Source organism: Mixophyes fleayi, chromosome 10 (assembly GCF_038048845.1).
Source record: "Mixophyes fleayi isolate aMixFle1 chromosome 10, aMixFle1.hap1, whole genome shotgun sequence".
Classification (NCBI taxonomy): Eukaryota; Metazoa; Chordata; class Amphibia; order Anura; family Limnodynastidae; genus Mixophyes; species Mixophyes fleayi.
The window spans coordinates 23,029,095-23,047,141 of record NC_134411.1 but is presented as its reverse complement, the minus strand read 5'-3'; the positions used below and the strand labels follow the sequence as shown (position 1 = coordinate 23,047,141).

Below are 18,047 nucleotides of genomic sequence, written 5' to 3'. Positions count from 1 at the left end.
GGATCAATTATGCCTATACTCTTATGTGTCCATCAATAGCACACCACCAATTACAGAAAACACCAGAAAAAAATCCCAAAATAATATATTTTAAAGGGAATTTATACCTTTAGGTTCTGTACAACAACTTGCACATGCCTCTGTTCCCAAGAATCAGAAAAGCTCAATGGTGATAAACCAGATTTCTACATATTCCAATGCCATCCATTGTGTGGTTAACAAGAATGATTCTCAGACTGACACCTGCCATTCATTGGGTAATGAGAAAATCTGGGCAATTACTGTCCATCAAGTGCTGAAGTTGTGCAGCAATGTTTAGTCTAGGAATGTGCTTTGATGAATTATTAGAATTTAAAATAATAATGACAAATGGAACAAACTGAATTGGACTTAGATTCAATTGAAATGTGTGAATCAGGATCACCAACTTTATACATTTTTAATGACACATTTACAAAAAAATAAAATAAAAAATTACACACACACAAAAGAGATAAATATATACTGCACAACAGTGTTGCTTACACATTGCTCTATTACACCAAAAAAAAACAGAATGTATATGAAATGGAGGATTAAAGAAGATTACACAATATCAGAGTTCCAGTATCATTGGTTAGTGATTGACACTGTTGGTGTAGTTATTGGTTCAATTCAGAAATGTCAAAAGAACTCAAGCAGCAGGGACAGATTGATGGAGATTAGTGCACCCTGCACACATACAAATAATATGTCCAGCGCCTTTTATTAACGCATGTAATTTACAAACTGCACTGATAGGTAATATAATTCATGCTTAATGTTTAGCCTCACAAGTGAACAACATTCAATTTATATCCAGCTAAAAAGGAAGAATGCTCCATTACCCCAAAACATTCAGTGATTCTCATAGGTGAAAAAAATGGATGTTTAAATCTCAGTCAATTAAATCTGGCTAATGTCTTGAATGAGGGATGTTTTAGGTGTTTTAAGCTGGAAAGAAAGTAACACAAGGTCTTGCTTAGTGAGCGCCACTAAAATGGGCCAACGATAGAGACTATGTCCTGTCCAGACAAATGCTTCAGAAATAACCCTGTGAACTGCAGAGTTATAAAACGTACAGTAGATGGTTGCTAAAGACTTTCTATCTGGAAGACACAAAGCATAAAACACTGAAAATAGCAGCAAGGCACAGAATCCTGGCTGGGCTTGAAATGAGCTACACAATAAAACAGTAAAGAATAGCTCATTAGAGTCAATAAAAACCCTCTGCTTATGACAGCGAATGTGGATGCTCATGAGCTCATGCTGTGTGGCTCACGTCCAAGACTTATAAAACGCAGACAGACATTCTCACAGGAAGCCTCCGCGAGCCTGTGTTCTATTCAATGATTCACCGAGGCAAATGGGTATATGAAATATACTGTTAAAATAGCTGCAAGGCCTTATCAACCAGCACTATTACTTAATTACAGCAATTGCTTTCAAAACACAGAAAAAGGAGACCCTGACATTCCAGGCAGATAAATTAAAGTTTTACCTTGGGAGAGGCAGACAAACAGACTTTTAGCAAGAAGGGAAGAGTATCTAGTTCCTATAAAAGCAAAGCATTTTTGATTCTGTAAAACATTCCATAGACTAAACCAGAAGGAAGATGCACAGTAGCACTAAAGGACCCAATCTGCTCTAATCATCATCAACATTTATTTATATAGCGCCAGCAAATTCCGTAGCGCTTCTGACTGAATTGGCCACGATTTCTAGCAAATAAGAGTATAATACTGAGACAGCTCTGATATAGCTGCGTTTAAATGTAGGTCCTGTTAGGCAGAGAAACAAAAGGAATCTTGATTTTGGTGGCTAGATAAATCATCACTTATATAGCGCCACTAATTCCGCAGCGCTGTACAGAGAACTCATTCACATCAGTCCCTGCCTCATTGGAGCTTACAGTCTAAATTCTCTAATATAGACACACACAGACAGAGACTACGGTCAATTTTGATAGCAGCCAATTAACCTACCGGTATGTTTTTTGGGAGTGTGGGAGGAAACCGGAGCACCCGGAGGAAACCCAGGCAAACACAGGGAGAACATACAAACTCCACACAGATAAGGCCATGGCCAGGAATCAAACTCATGACCCCAGTGCTGTGAGGCAGAAGTGCTAACCACTAGGCCACTGTGCTGCCCATATATAGTTAAAAACACATGGACATAAATATTTAGTAACACACAAACAGAAGACCACACAGGAACCTTATTTCAATCCATGCAGTGATCTCCCCAGCACCTATTTCCAGGGTCAAGGGGGGGGGGGGGGGGGGGAGGGGGTATTGTGTGAACTATCACATAAAAATCCCAATGGACCAGAGAACCCAGCAACTATACTGTCACAGGAGTTAGTAGAAATGTTTGTCTGGCTTTATGGAGCAATGACCTTGTTAAATTTAATTTGTGCAGCCGTCAGACAACTACAGAGAGGAAGCAAGGAGGTAACGCAAAGGAAAGACACAGAAAAAGTAAAACAACTAGGGAAAACAAAGTAGACACAAAGAGAGGAAACAAAGGAAAGCAACATAAGAGGTTAGCAACACAAATAAAGATCAACACACAAGTCAGAGCAGCAGCATATATAAAGAAAATGAGTAATATATTTCTGGATACAACTTGAAACGTATGTTAATGTGCATCATCTTCCCTGTTGAAATGCACTGTAGCATATGTATTGTGTAAGAGATTTTACATGCTTTATATGATCTGAACTTATCTTGTAAGTAAAAAAAGATATTCTGTCATCTATCTGTATTAAGTAAGTGTGATTGAATAGTTCTAATAAGCTGCTGATAGAATGGTTTTCCTGTAAGCACTCGTATTTCACCACAGATCTATACTGCGGGTCACTAAGGATTGTGTGTAACCTAAGTGACATAAGCCCAAGTGATGGAGGAAGCTGCACAACTGGCGGTCGCTGGTTTCTAGAGGAGATACATTTTCTCTTCCATCGGAGACACTGCACCCGCGGCTCAGTGTGGTACAAGATGTAGTGAAGTTGCATATTTTGCCATTAATAGCAACAAGAAAATACTTTAACATATTGGCCCACCCCTTTAATCCTTCCATAATCCCGACAGCTGTTTGGAAAAGAAAGTGGATAACTCGAGATGATGGGAGTTAAAATTTGATGGGAGACACTGTTCACTAAATCAATGACTTATTATAGGTGTACGGCTAAATAAAAGTACAGCTCTTTTCCTGTTGTACCTATCAATACCACATGTTGTGAGAATTACAAGAAAATTACGAGTTGTTGCAGGATAATTATAGTAACTGGATCTTGCTGGATTTCAGCTAATCCATAAGGCATAGAGGAATGGAAAGTCTCATCTTAAATTAAAAAAAAAAGAAAAAGTTTTAGTGTATGCTGCTACAATTTAGCCGTCATCCAATTACTTGCCTTACATTCTAATGGGACATTAAAAAAAACATTCAGAAATCATACATCATCATCATTTATTTATATAGCGCCACTGATTGCGCAGCGCTATACAGAGAACTCATTCACATGTATGTATACAAAGCGACACAGAGGTGTTTAGCAACTTGCCACTCAAGTTGTTGTGGAACTAACAAGTCCCTGGATGTCCTGCAAGCCCAATTCCTAAGGCTATACACGTCTGTCACAAAAGAATAAAAAGTGATTTATCCAATGACAAGATGTGCACATAGAAAGTAGTCATGTTCAACTGTTCTTGATCAGACTTGGACTACCCCTGGTAGAAAAGCTGCTTTGTAAATCGCCAGTCCCTACATGCCTTCATGCCTAGTGACCCTGAACCTCTGAGTGGCAGCTGGCTACGTGGAGATTCTCCAGACACTACTATGATGGCCCCTCTGCCATGTAATGTTATACACACAGCAGAGGGTAGCTCCAAACTCTGGACGACATTGTACAGGCCTGCTTATACTGTACTTGCCTCCGGAGCCAGATACTATGTTCAACCAGTCCAGAAACTGCTTCTTAATGCATTTTCCTGAGTATAATAGATGCTACAGCCTCTAAATCTACACAATGACTGGCTGTATTGCTGTTTATTACAGCTATACCGCCAACATGACGTATAAAAAAACAAACAAAAAGAAAAAACGCATAACATTACATGTTATACGTTTTCAATTGGTTTCAAAGGAGTATTTATTTTAGAATTGTGACCTCAGAAATAGTTTTTTTCAGAGGGGTTCTGTACATCCCTAGTACCAGTTTCTGCCCGTTTATCTTCAAAATCTATTTCTACAGTAATATCACAACACAATATACATTTTGTTGGTAAATTAAAAAAACATCTGCTACAAAAATGAATCCGATAGCATCAGTGAACAATATCAGTCTCTCATCTGTGATATCATCACTAAGCTGCCTGGCTACGGCCACTAATGTTACACAGCCTGGACAAAAACAAGAGTTGCAGACAAAGCAATATAGAGTTTGACGTGAGAGGTAGTGGGCCACGTTGTCTCTAAGCTACAGTGGGTGACCATAAGCAATATTACTCCACAGGAGGCCAAGACCCTATGGACCCCGGCTCCTTTCTGCCTTGCCAATCGTGAAGTTTGGCAGGACATGTAGCAAAGAATAAGACTGTACCTAACAAGGACCGCATGACATGACCTCTTCTGCACAATGCAGGATGGTCACACCAGCTGCACATCTGAGACCAGAAGAGGTGCCACATGCAGTCTGCCCCACATGGTCTCCCTCCTTCCACTACTGCGTCATTCCTGTTTGCTTCACTAAATCCAGATAAGGAGGGCCTGTTACGCTCCAGCGTGCTGGAGAGTTTTGGTTTCACTTATACACGTGAACAGTCTATCACAGGACAGATTACAAATAACAAACGCAAAAAATTGAGAGTTGGAAGTCTTTCTGCATTGTCTGTTCCAGTGCTACACCTAACCAAACGTCGGTGGAGAGACTGGTCAACCAGAAGTCCCACTGAACGGTCATATTTATTATAGATTGTAACACTTGTTCATCTTGCAATAAAATCACTGCTGGTATGTAATTACAAATTGATTTCTCTTCCTTTGACTAAATGTAGTTTTAGCTTATTACATACTGAAGCATATCCAGTAGCCCATTACGGCTACAAATTGTATGTTTGGACCAGATATTCATTGTAAGCAACTTGTGTGTATGTGGAATTACCCTTTAAGCCTTACATCTGAGATATATTTAACATCATTGATTCTACAATAGTGTTCTACTTTTATTATTATTATTTATTTACAATCAGTATTATGTCAATATAAGTTTGAGCTGGCAAGGTCAATTTATAGGAGAGGCTTACGGTGCCACAGAAGTAAATCTGGTCTGTACAATAAAACTCTACAGATAATCCACATAAATGCCTGTTTGCTGTTTGGTTGTCCACAATTTGCATGCGGTTTGCAGACGATATGTTCTAACTATAGATCCATGGGTTGCATTGTCACACAGGATCCTGGGACACACACCACACTGAGCGCAAAGTGTGATAAAAGGATGAATAAAAGAATTCGCTCCAAAGATCTTTCTGATTGCTCATATTTTATGTGCAAAAATTATTTCTTTCAACTGTACATTGTCTCACAAGCAATCTTAAATGTTCTGCCAGCCTCTTATACCGTAGTTCCTAATAACATAATAAGGAAACATTAGGAATATTGTACAATACTTTAGATATTATGTGCATTAAACAGAATTTCAACACAAGCTCACAAGCCTGTTAACTAACAGTTAACCAGACAAAAGTAAAATGAAGTCACAGGATTCAAACAGTACAGTACCCCATTGGCAAAACAAGAATGCTTTACCATGGAATAAATAGTGATGTCCAAGACACAGAAAGTGTCCTTGTTTTATGCAGCACAAGCTCTACAAAACATTAGAGAGGCACGGTGACGTATATTGTGTTTAACCAACGTATATTGTGTTTAACCAATGCTCACACACAGCATAAATGAAGATACAGATTTAGACGGCACCTCCAAGTTCTCAGTAAAGGCTGGGGCCGCTATGGTATAGTCAGTGTGTGGGGCAGTGCTGGTACAATCATGGATGATTAACTACTTGGATAAAATGTAGGTGAACACTGAGGAGGTCTGGGTGGTGGCCTAAGAACTGTTACCATGCCTGGGACCCATTTTGCTCATAACTGGTGTTTATTCAAGGTGCCATCCAGTCTAACACCCAGAGGTGGATAAACTGATGTAGGATGTACCCGGTTACATCTTTCATCTGCAAACGTATAACAGGAAAATGCATTCGCCCTGCGCCAAGACAGCACACTGCCACCCACTTTGAAAATGATCATTGCTGCATAAATTACAAGATTTACAGCGAGAGAGGATACAAGTTGCATCTGAAAGCAACATTCCATTATACTTTCCTTAAAAGGGATAACATTTCTCCACATACAGAAAGCAAAGACGACCTAAGTAGGGGCAGCAGTTTGCATTTGCCAGCGAGAAAGCCCACCTGACTGATTTAGAAGTGACTGGCCTAGATAAGCCCTGAAAATTATTTGATATGGAAAATGACAGGATAATTGAAAAGCTTAAAAGAAATCCCTGGAGGCGAGCACAGGACATCTTCATCAAAGGAGGCTGGACGGCAGACAAGATTTCTCACGTACTGACAGTGTTGGCTGCTTTGAAGCAGATGTGTCAAACTACAAGCCACTAATTGTCCCTAAAATGTCAATGACAGCTTTGGTTCACTTGATAGGAAATGTAGACAGCTAGCTCCTTACCAAAACCAGTAAGAGAGTGTAGGCAATGAATTACATCTAACTGCATAATCTATACATACGATTAGTATAAAATAAATATTTATACATAACAGAGAAACATTTTTGTTACGCTGGTGCTCTAAACCTGCAAGCTTCCAGTACGCAGCATTATCTGCAGAGTAATGACTAAGCTCATACATTTTATTCCTCAGTATAAGATGCTGTTTGTATGAGATTTTGTGGACTTACATTATATCGTGCCACAAAATATTAGTGTCCCATGACATTCACATACAGTATAAAATAATAAAATATAAAAAAAGTTTAAAACGCCAGTCAAAAACATGTTGCGCTATGGGGTGGGTTTATGAATGGAAACAAAATTTGAGGTATTGCTGATAGCAACCAATCATATCCTAGCTATCATTTATCTAGTACATTCTAGAAAACAACTAGAATCTGATTGGTTGCTATGAGCAATACCTCCACTTTTCTATTTGAGAAGATTGGATAAACCTACCCTTTAGAGCTTGAAGAGAACTTGTGTCCTAAATCAACTCTAAATTGCAGTTAAAGCTGTCCAGAATTTGTATGCTATATGCAAAAGCAGACAGGGCTTACTCTGCACGCAAACATATAGCATTTGCATCCCTTGCACAGCCTCAAGGTCTGTCCAGGTGCAAATTTGGACCATTTAACTGGGTTTCCTGGCAACTTTAAATGAGGTCCTTTATTTACACACCGAGAGATGTTCTAGTGACAAATTTGTCTTCTTTCACTCAAATTGGAATTGATAATCAAAAATGATAAAAAATAAATAAAATACAAATACAAAAGAAGAAAAAAAAAACAAAACAACTATAACATACATCTAGTGCAGCAATTCCAGGGATGAAATCAATTGCAAAATATCACTGAGAATAAAACCTTATTGAGACAGAATGTTTATATGGAACTGAAAGTTGGAATCTTGTCTGGACGCGGAAGCTGAAAGAACGGAGCGCTGAGCAAGACTCACCCATTCTGCAGACTGGTTAAGAGAGATGGTCCAGGTGAGACATCTGCACATTACACTACTACTTCTGCTTCCCGAACAGCTAATCTAACGAGACCAACATCTCAGCACTCCAAGTAAATGAACAGGAATCGTCCCAGGTGACGTTTGCTCTGAGGAGGTAAATCCCATCTCACAAACAGGCCAAGAACATGATCTACATATAAATCTGATCAAACATAGGGAAATCCTCAAAGTAGGACATGTGGGGAATACGCCAGGAGAGGAACTCTACATGCTTCTCCATAAAATGTATGTTCCACCGTCAGCTAACTTTAATTGCCTTGGACATGCAACTTTTACCAATGCAAAGAGCACAACAGAGATCTCCCCCCCCCCCCCAAAAAAAAACCCATACATTTCAGTCTATGCGTACAGAAGACCTGACTTAAACGCACAGAGGCCAGCTAGAGAAAAGATGAAGATTGTCAACATATCCCTACAACTAGACACATTTGAACCCCTGGCAGTGACAGCTTGCAGGTAAAGCTTACGATTGTAGCCAGAAATAAAAATGTATCTTAAAAGCAATATGCTGTATTTTTAGAGAGTATTTTGCAAATACAATAACCATGTACACATAAATCTCCTTTCAAACATTAAAGAACATTTTTTTTCTTTACTGTATAGTTTAGATTTTCAAATTCATATTCCCAATTGTTAAGGCGATTTGAAAAACATTGTCTCTACTTGAAAAAAGGATTTCAGACACGTTATAAGTATTGCTGGCAGACTATTGTTAGATATTTGCAGGTTCCTGCTGTTTGCAAAATATATGTCTCAAACGATAGGCGTGAACCCATCTGATTGTAATGTGCAATTTCATACACTGTTGGCCAAGATGTGCATTAAAAATAGTGTAAGCGTTTTTGTATGGGCTGTTTCCACCAGGTCATGCTAAAATATTAACAGCATGTTTAAAATGTCAGAATTGTAGCCTGCCCTAGTTCTCATGTGTTAATGTGCAGGACAGTAGATCGTATTGGTAAAAGCAAAACGTATGAAAACACTGTCAAAAACAGATCACTAAAAAGCATCTAAAAGCACGTGTTCATTTTCAAGCATTTTTCCAGTAAGTGGGTGAATGAGCCCAAGTTAAAAGAAAGGGTTGGGAAAAATAAAAAAATTATTTGCATTATACAGAGTGTTTTCCCAAATGCAGGAAAAAACGCTTCCTGAAAATCTCTACATACCATCAACACAGATTATCAGCAGTTGTTTAAATCTCTGGTGTGACAGCTGTAGATTTCTATGCAGCACTTTCACAAACATTTCCCTGCTGACCCTAAACGCTGCTCAACTTCTCAATAGCTGCTTATGTGACATCCACTAAGCAAACCCCATTACTTTCATTAGGAAAGTATGTCTAAAAATAAGCACTAATATTCTTTCCCTGGAGGGAAAAAAAAATTCAAAAAAAAAAGCTTGGACACCCCGTAGGACCGTTTCTAATTGCGTTCCAAACAGACAAGCCCCTAGTAATAAACATTGTGCAATAATGAGATAAAATGACTGTACAAAGCAGTGTCCTGTAATAAATGTTCCTTCGTCTGTACAAAGTTCCTATAAAGTAGCGAGGTCTCACTATATGATATCACCATTTTTCTTCAAATGATCTAAAAAGCATTCTATGAACACTATTACCTAATTAGTGGCAATGCAGATACTTATGCAGCACAGAGAAAAGAGACAAGTCAAAAGAAATAAGGGAGAAATGCACAAATATATTTTTATAATTCCCAGTTCAAACCCTGGGGTGGGGTTGTGCACTACTAATGACCAGCATATATTATAAACACACTACACCAATCTCAGCCCCACAGATGTCTGAATTAGTCTGTGCCCACATTACACCAGCCGATGCCCCCACAAAATGATTATAACAAGCCTATGCACTGATCACTGCAGCCTGTGTACCATAAAAGGTCTACTCGGCCGCCGGTGCACCCTCTCCCCATCTAAAAGCATTTATACACCAGACCACCCCCCCTTAATAATAAATATTTGCATACTAGGTCTGTGCCTCAGTAAAAACAATTATATACATACAGTAAAAAAAGTGCAAAGTAAAAAATTATACAACGGCCTGCATACCCAGCTCAAAAATATGGTTCACAGTATGTACACTAGAAATGGACAGATGACATCTCCAGTTCACATTTAAAAGTTACCAAAGCGACCTCGTGACTCCTATTTTTACACCCCTGTGATAGCCTGTAGAGGTAATTTGTATAAAAAGGTCTATCGGAAAACTAAAACTGGCAAAAAACATTGAGAAAATTTTTCCTGGAATGTCCACGTGTCGGACTCTGCCGATCACCAAAGATGGAAGAGAAGATTAAAATCACAAATAATTTTAATCATTCCCTGTCAAAGATGTCCTCTGTTGCTAACTGTGATTATGTGTTTTAAACTAGACACAGACATGTGGAAAAGCAGATCTTAATTAGTTTGTCTTACTTTTTTGCCAGCTCTGACATTTACAACCCGTTTTGGACCAGACTGGTTCCACAAAGATGTTATACCACACCTCGAAGTCTGAAGCATTAGTACATCTGAAAACCTTTGTCCTGCAGTCACCTTTCTGCTCCCAAAAGAGAAAACAATGGCTCTCTGCTTGCCTTAAGTTAAGCTAAGCACATACTAAACCTTTTACAAACAGTTTTCCCATTTCAGACCGAATGACCTAGAACCACAGCATGCGAGAGGCTCCACCAAAAACAAACAATGGGCAAGAACTATTCCGATTTGGATTTTAAGCACTCTTGGCTAAAAATAAAAAGTCAGACTAAATGATCATCTGCTCACTACACGGCACTATGAGATTTGACCAATTGATCTGTCCAATTTAGTCAGATTTACACAGTAGTGATCAAGCTGAACATCCAGATCTTAAAGTCTGTAGCATCACCTTTGTAGAAATAAGTGTGATATTATTTATTACGATGACTATTACCATTAATAAATCATAATAGTCAATAATAATAATAAAAAAAATAGCTGTATCTACATTAAATACAAAATAAAAGCATTGGTGACAGTAACGTTGCACAAAAGGTGCAAATATGCACTAAAATAATAGCAATGTTAGTAAATGACCCTCATTGCGTCTGTAAAGAGTACCTTTCATGCAGTTTACAAAATAATTTAGAAACAATAAATACTGTACCAGTCAAAGTATAACTGCAATGTAGCTATTACCACCCCCCCTGAGAAGACTCAGCTATAAAAGCAGTGTCCTGTCCTCTCAACTTCATAAATGCCTTTATTTCAACTAGCTGTTGGCAGAAGTTCCTGTGACACTCCTATCATGTGATCATTCAGAGCCAATGTACAGAAAGCTGGCTGATGATGTCACAGGCTGCTTCTCAGAAGTGCAGTGAGCATGCTTCTGACAGCATACGGGTCGTACTCATTCAGAGCTGCCCAGTGGATGGCCCACTTCATAAAGACATATAGAAAGGGGTGTATAAAAAGCTATACAGCTGTATCACTTCAGCTGATGTTAATAAATGTAAATACGTAGATAAATTAGGATTTGTGTGTTGAACAAACTATGCCAATGTATCTACTAAACATCTGTAGCAAGAATTAGTTACAAATATGGGATCATAGCCTTTGGCATCAATTTGGTGTGCCCTGCTAGATTTTTTAGTGATACACAAAACGTATGACAATGGATCTAAAAATGTAAACCATGGTTTCCTAAAAACCTATTGCCAATGTTACTCGCTTACAGTATATGCTCCATTTACTTGCAGTAAACGTATTTTGGAACTTCAAATAATCTCCAAACACACGTAAAAGGGTTATTGGCCGTAATTTTTCTAGTGCATTTTAGCTTTACGGTCAGATGTTTTTTTTTTATAGCATGTAACACCAGTTTAATATGCTTGCTGATACGTTATTACAGATAGCTGTCTCTTTCTTTGATTAAATGTATTGTTTTAACTTATTACTGAGATTAGAGGGTTTGTGAGGCCCTTTGAACCGGTGGTAGTCTAACACGACAATGAAACTGATGACAAGAAGTTCCCAGACATGAAAACTCCGAAGCGCCATTCACAACAGACTGGGAAGACTGAAGGATTTTTACCAAGGATTCTACATTGAACAGCCGGCGCCTCCTTGCATTACCCCCTTAAGAGCAGGAACAATAGTATCGGGCTTCAAACGGACATCATTTTCGGCTGCCGGCATGATCATTCGTCCGGATTGTTGTCTCTTTCGCATACATTCGGTCTTCCCAGTCTATAGTGAATGACAGCTTCAGAGCTTTCATGTCAGAAAACTTCTTGTCGTCCTTTTCGTCATCACACGAATATACCCGACTCCTTTTGAAGGTGGGCCGCAACCATGCAGCCCCGGAAATTGATATCCATAAGAACACAGCCGTCTGTGCATGATCTTTCCCGATTGGCAGTCAGGTCTCCAGCATTACTGTTTGCACCATCAAATTAAATGGCACCCAAACTGAACACCATAAAAAATACAAATCTTTGTTCTATAAGTGAAAAACAATTATTTACAGAAAGCTGATTAACATATAACATTTCCCGACTTGAATTCGCAGGAGATGCCAATGCTGAATCTGTAAATCCTGGGATCACCTGCTCCAGATCATCTGTTTTGTCTACAACAGATATTTGTAAAATCCCAGAGGTGCGGGAACATGTCTCAGCTGGCCAGAATTAACATTTTGCATGTGCCACATCTGGCGTTAGCAACAATGAAAAGTGGCGAATTCTGTAATTCATTTCTGTGCACTCCTCACAGCTTAGATCTGAACTATGTGACCATGGTGTGCATTGACCAACGCTTGTTTGCATACAGTCTTGGACTTACTTCAAGGATAAAGCACACCAAATTGTATTTTTTTATTTTGAAATTAATTTTATAGTGTACTCTCCATTCTACACTAGGCGCTTTGTTATACGTAATAAAAAAAATAATATAAATACATGTTTAGTAGCTCCTGCTACTATGGCATGACGCATGCTCTCCTCTGGGCCCCCAAACCTTTAGGACTCCCTACTGCAAGTAGGTCAGGCATAACCCTATACTTCCTGTAGTAAGTGGCTGCATTTGTACAGGATAAGTACAGCCACCCCCAGATCTATCCATCTCTATAGCACAGAGATCCCAGCTTAAGGGATGTACTTAGAGACAGAGCAGTTACAAAAGATCACCAAACCCTCATGAGCAGCTTAGAGAAAGTAAGTGGGAGTTCATTGGAACAGCAAAGTCTAGCTCCAAAACATTTGCTTTACTGCAACAATGTGCTTCCATGGGAAGTGGGAGAAAGTTATTAAATTCCTCTTCAACTATTACTTTGGGTTACAAATAAGCACTTGCACAGAACTTTTCAACATATTCTTTAACTCGAGTGACAAGGGTGCCGACAGGGATGATTGTGTAGAATCCGTAAGAGAAATCCAGGTTATCCAAATCAACAGAACAGATAATGAAAATAAATAAATAAATAATTCTTAGGAAGGGAGAACTACTTGAACAATGTCCAAAACATACACCTTAGCTAGCTTTTAAAGGGCAATTTATAATGCTTAACAAAAGTGTGGACACGGGCACAAGTTGCAGCCCTGTAGATCTGTTCAATGGAGCCTGAAAAGTGCTCTCTGACCACAAGAACTAAAAGAATTTAGTAGAACATAGTTCAAGACTGGAAGGAAGAACCGTGCTGTCCACACCTGGTATGGTTAGCACTTCTGCCTCACAGCACTGGGGTCACAAGTTCGATTCCCAACCATGGCCTTATCTGTGTGGAGTCTGTATGTTCTCCCCGTGTTTGCGTGGGTTTCCTCCAGATGCTCCGGTTTCCTCCCACAATCCATAAACATACTAGTAGGTTAATTGGCTGCTAACAAGTTGACCCTACTCTGTGTGTGTTAGGGAATTTAGACTGTAAGCTCTATTAGGGCAGGGACTGATGCGAGTACATTCTCTGTACAGCGCTGGGGAATAAGTGGTGCTATATAAATAAGTAGATAAAAATGATGATGCTTATCAATGGCTTTATAGCCCTCACAAATGCCTTGCTTGCTCCATCCAACAGCTGTTGCCTTGAACTCTTTATTTCTTTTGAACTGAAATATGAAGGCTATTGTCCTTCGTTAGATCTTTTGTAGCCTTCAGATATAAAGGTAGACAATTCTACAAATTAAGGAGTTGAAACTTTTCTTTGTTTCATCTTAGGCCCTTGACAAAAAGGTAGGGCTTAAGTCTCTTCTATTCTCTACCACTCAGGAAAAAAAGGACATTTTGATTGCCAATATCAGGGTAGATGTTTCCTTCCATCAGTATAAAGGGAACAATGGCTGACCCCCATAAAATGGGTACTAAGTATCAAGGAGGTAGTTTTTAGGTTAGGCCAGTGGATCCCAAATTTTCTCGGTTCAAGACACCCTTAGGGTCTCCATAATTTTTTCAAGGCACCCCTAAGGCAAAATAATTACCCGTCTTGCTTTCCACCGGCCCTGGCTATGGCACCCTTGTGGGATCGCTGCGGCACCCAGTTTGGGAACCATTGGGTTAGGCACTAGCCTGTAGGCCCATTTGAAGAATCTTTGGATGTAATTCTTTTCTGCTAGTTTCTCATCATACAACACATTTAAAGCACTGCTTTTCAGTCAAACATCTAGACTACACTGGAGAACATCTATATTATTAGGTACACAGACTAAAACCTCGGGCCAACATCTGTTCTTCAATTCAAATCAAGAATTATTTCCTGCACTAAGATATATATTTTATGTAACTTATATTCTACCCTTTCAAGATCCAGAGAGCTAGGTGCATATTCTGAATTCCTGGATGCAGAACTGACCCTTGGGAGATTCCATCTGGAATTACCAGCAACATCCAAGGATTTTTTTCATTGGCATCTATGTCAGATGAGTGAACCAAGATCTTTTCAGCCTATATGGGGCAAATAGGATGAACTTTGTATCCACCTTTATAATCTTGTCTAGACATTTCTTCTGAGAGGTATAAAAGGGAAAAATACACAGGCCAGTCTGAAGTTCCAGTTCTGCATCAGAGCATCCACTGCAAGGGGAGCCTCCTTGTGATTTAATGGGGGAAATAAAACCTTCTTGTTCTCCCTTGTGACAGGCAAATAAATTGATTTCTTGAAGACCCCTATTTTATAATTATCTCTTGGAAAACACTCTCTGAATCAGTGTCCACAGACTCCTGATCAAAGTTCTGTGCCTTTAGACTGGTAAACTGTTTTTCTTCAATTGTTTCACCAAGACAAATGATTTTGTCCACAAGGAATAATAGCAGCTGACTCCATGTACAAGTGTCCTGTCCATGTCATTAGCCAGATAGCCCTTGTATCTGTGTTTTAAATGGCTGCTAACCCAGCAGCGAAGTGAACGTTGGCAGACGACACAACCGAAACAAAAAACAATACTCTCTTAAGCAAATGTTTTTGTACTCTGGGCGTCTTATTCTTAAATTACTTTTCCAGACCTTCCAACAAAAGTAGATGGTCTTTAACAACACTACAGATGCTTTCAAAGTCTTCTTGTGTATGGGATTCCTGGAGGAACCCATGTCCTCACATAGGATGGATGATTTAATTTTTGGGGGGGTGGAAGTCATTTACCGTCTGTTAATGACAAAGTCCTCTTTCTCCTTCTCATACGGATGCTGGCTATTTGGCCCTTCTCCTGAAGGACGCGAAGGTAGGTATTTATTAAAAGATAGGACTTCTTCAGCTCTTCCTTAACTCCATCATCCTAATTACCAGTTATTGCATTGCTGCTAGTGTGTTGTCTTGTATCACCTGATCAGTCCAGGTATACTGTTTTTGTGTTTATGTCTGCCTGCAAATTTCTTCCCATGAGGACTGTTAGATACGGGAAACAAGAAGGTGAATAAAGAGTGGGCTAGAATAAAAAAAACACACTAACTTCTATCACCCTCATTGAACGACAGACTTAATATCATGGAAGCTCTCTCCTGTGCTGTAGAAGTCTGCCTGGGATTCCATAACAGGAAAATGAAGCATACTCGGATGACTTAATGATTCCTAACTTGTCCACCAATTAGATCCTAGGTACCCTTACTGAAATCTACCATTTACTCGAGGAAGATACTAGCTATAACTGGCCGATACACTTCTGTGACCAAAGATTTCCCACAATCTCATACAACATTCAGTCGCCAATCGCTGTATCAGCCTTTTTACTGTCTCTCAAGTTAACACTCTTTAAACCTATAGCAGCTATGTTTGTGAAGAACCTGCAATCTCATGGGATTAGCTGGATACCCAGAACCATTCGAGTGCATCTCGCCCCCTGCAAGTTCAGGCTTCGGCTATCTGTCATCAATGCCTGATGACTGCAACCAGCACCTTTGATTTTGGGAAACCTAGCGAACAATCTGACCCAGGGCTCCAACATTTATATGAAATTTAAGAAAGGATAGGGCCAGTAAGGCATCAAATTAACAAGGTTGAAGAGAAACTTTCTAACCCTCTTCTGTCCCTAACAGATAAGACAAGGACAATCCCACTGTGGTAAATGTATTTACCAAAAATAAAATATTTTCTAACAAAATTAAAAGAAAAATTTAACAGGCATAAGTTTGACAATTGGTCTGGTCACGTCATGAAGGGGGTGATACAATTTAGAGAAGGTAGTGTTTTATTTATTTTTAAATATGAGCTAGAGTTAATCTATATGGCTGATTGCCAGTGAATTCTATACATGTATTTATTTTAACACAAGCAGTCTCCAATGGTTTCACACTTTAGTTTTATCAATAAACAGGTCAATGACTTGTAGTGTGATCTTATTTCCAGTTCTGGCATAATGTAAATGTAATCCGAGGGCTTTAAGGCATTTTATTGCAATTTGAACATTCTTCTAAAAGAGTATTAAAGCCAATGTCCACATAACATCCTTCCCTCCCACTGAAACAGAGCAGAAAGACACTCTCTTCACAACTACAGTCGCCAATAATCACATAGCTTTTAATTATATACAGTGCGATAAACCATAGGCTTATAATATGGGTACCATGTGGGAAACAATGCATACCTGACTACAGTGGCTGTTCTGTGGAATTGGGGGGGGGGGTCTCTGTGCGAAAGGTGGCTGGCAGTGGGGCGTATATTACCTAAGGAAAAACTTTTGATAGACATATGTCTGGTGATAATAATCTATGAGCATTCCTGATATGGAGCAAGGCCAAGAAATCAATAAATGAGTTTGAAGATCAACACACTGTACAAAAAGTAGAACCCATGTCACAAAAGTCTGGACACCTCTGCTATAGCAGATAGTATAAAGACACATACATATATACATACACACCGATCAACCACAACATTAAAACCACTGATGAGACCAGATGCACTCCTTCATGGCAACAGTATTGCCTGATGGCAGTGGCCTCTTCCAGCAGGATAATGCACCCTGCCACACTGAAAAAAATTGTTCAGGAATAGTTTGAGGAACATGACAAAGAGTTCAAGGTGTTGACTCCCAAATTCCCCAGATCTCAATGCGATTGAGGATCTGTAGGATGTTCTGGAAAAGTAAGTCTGAGACATAGAGGTCCCACCTTGCAACTTACAGGATCTGCTGCCAACGTCTTGCTGCCAGATATCACATGACATGTACAGAGGTCTTGTAGAGTCCGTGCCTCAATGTGTTTTGGTGCACGATAGGGGACCTATATTCAGCGATCAGACCTAGCTACTACACACAGCACATAGAAGCACAGTGGATTATGGATTCTCAAATCAATAAGACAGAGAGAAATCATTAACTGGGCAGTTTACTTTTTTTTTTTTTCTTTAAACCGTTACACAAACAATGTATATAAAAACAAAAATAGAAAAAGTACTATCTATTGTTGTAATACAACACTACAGACAAAACAGTTATTAAACACTAAAGTTTTCCTAACATCATGTATACTGATGTAGTGGACAGGCGAATACAATTTGAGAAGGGGGCAGTTTACTTTTTTAACAAAGATTATAGGACACCACCCTATATTTAGCAACTGAATATATTTTCTTCATGAGAACGTCTCATTGAGCAAGAACAAGTTCCTATAATATGCTCTATACCATTATCATTCTACTTTCTTATTTACATTCCTTCACCGCCCAATGATTTATTTTTGTTTTCTTTTGCAATGCTAAATATAAGTGTGTGGGAGTACAACATCCAGAACGTGTGAAAATAAAGTTACACATAAAAACC

General features: G+C 39.1%; 1 protein-coding gene across 2 annotated transcripts in view; it reads right to left on the bottom strand.

Moving 5' to 3' along the window:
- QSER1 (glutamine and serine rich 1) overlaps positions 1–18,047 on the bottom strand; it is a 56,640-nt gene that overhangs the window by 30,510 nt on the left and 8,083 nt on the right. The window lies entirely within an intron of this gene.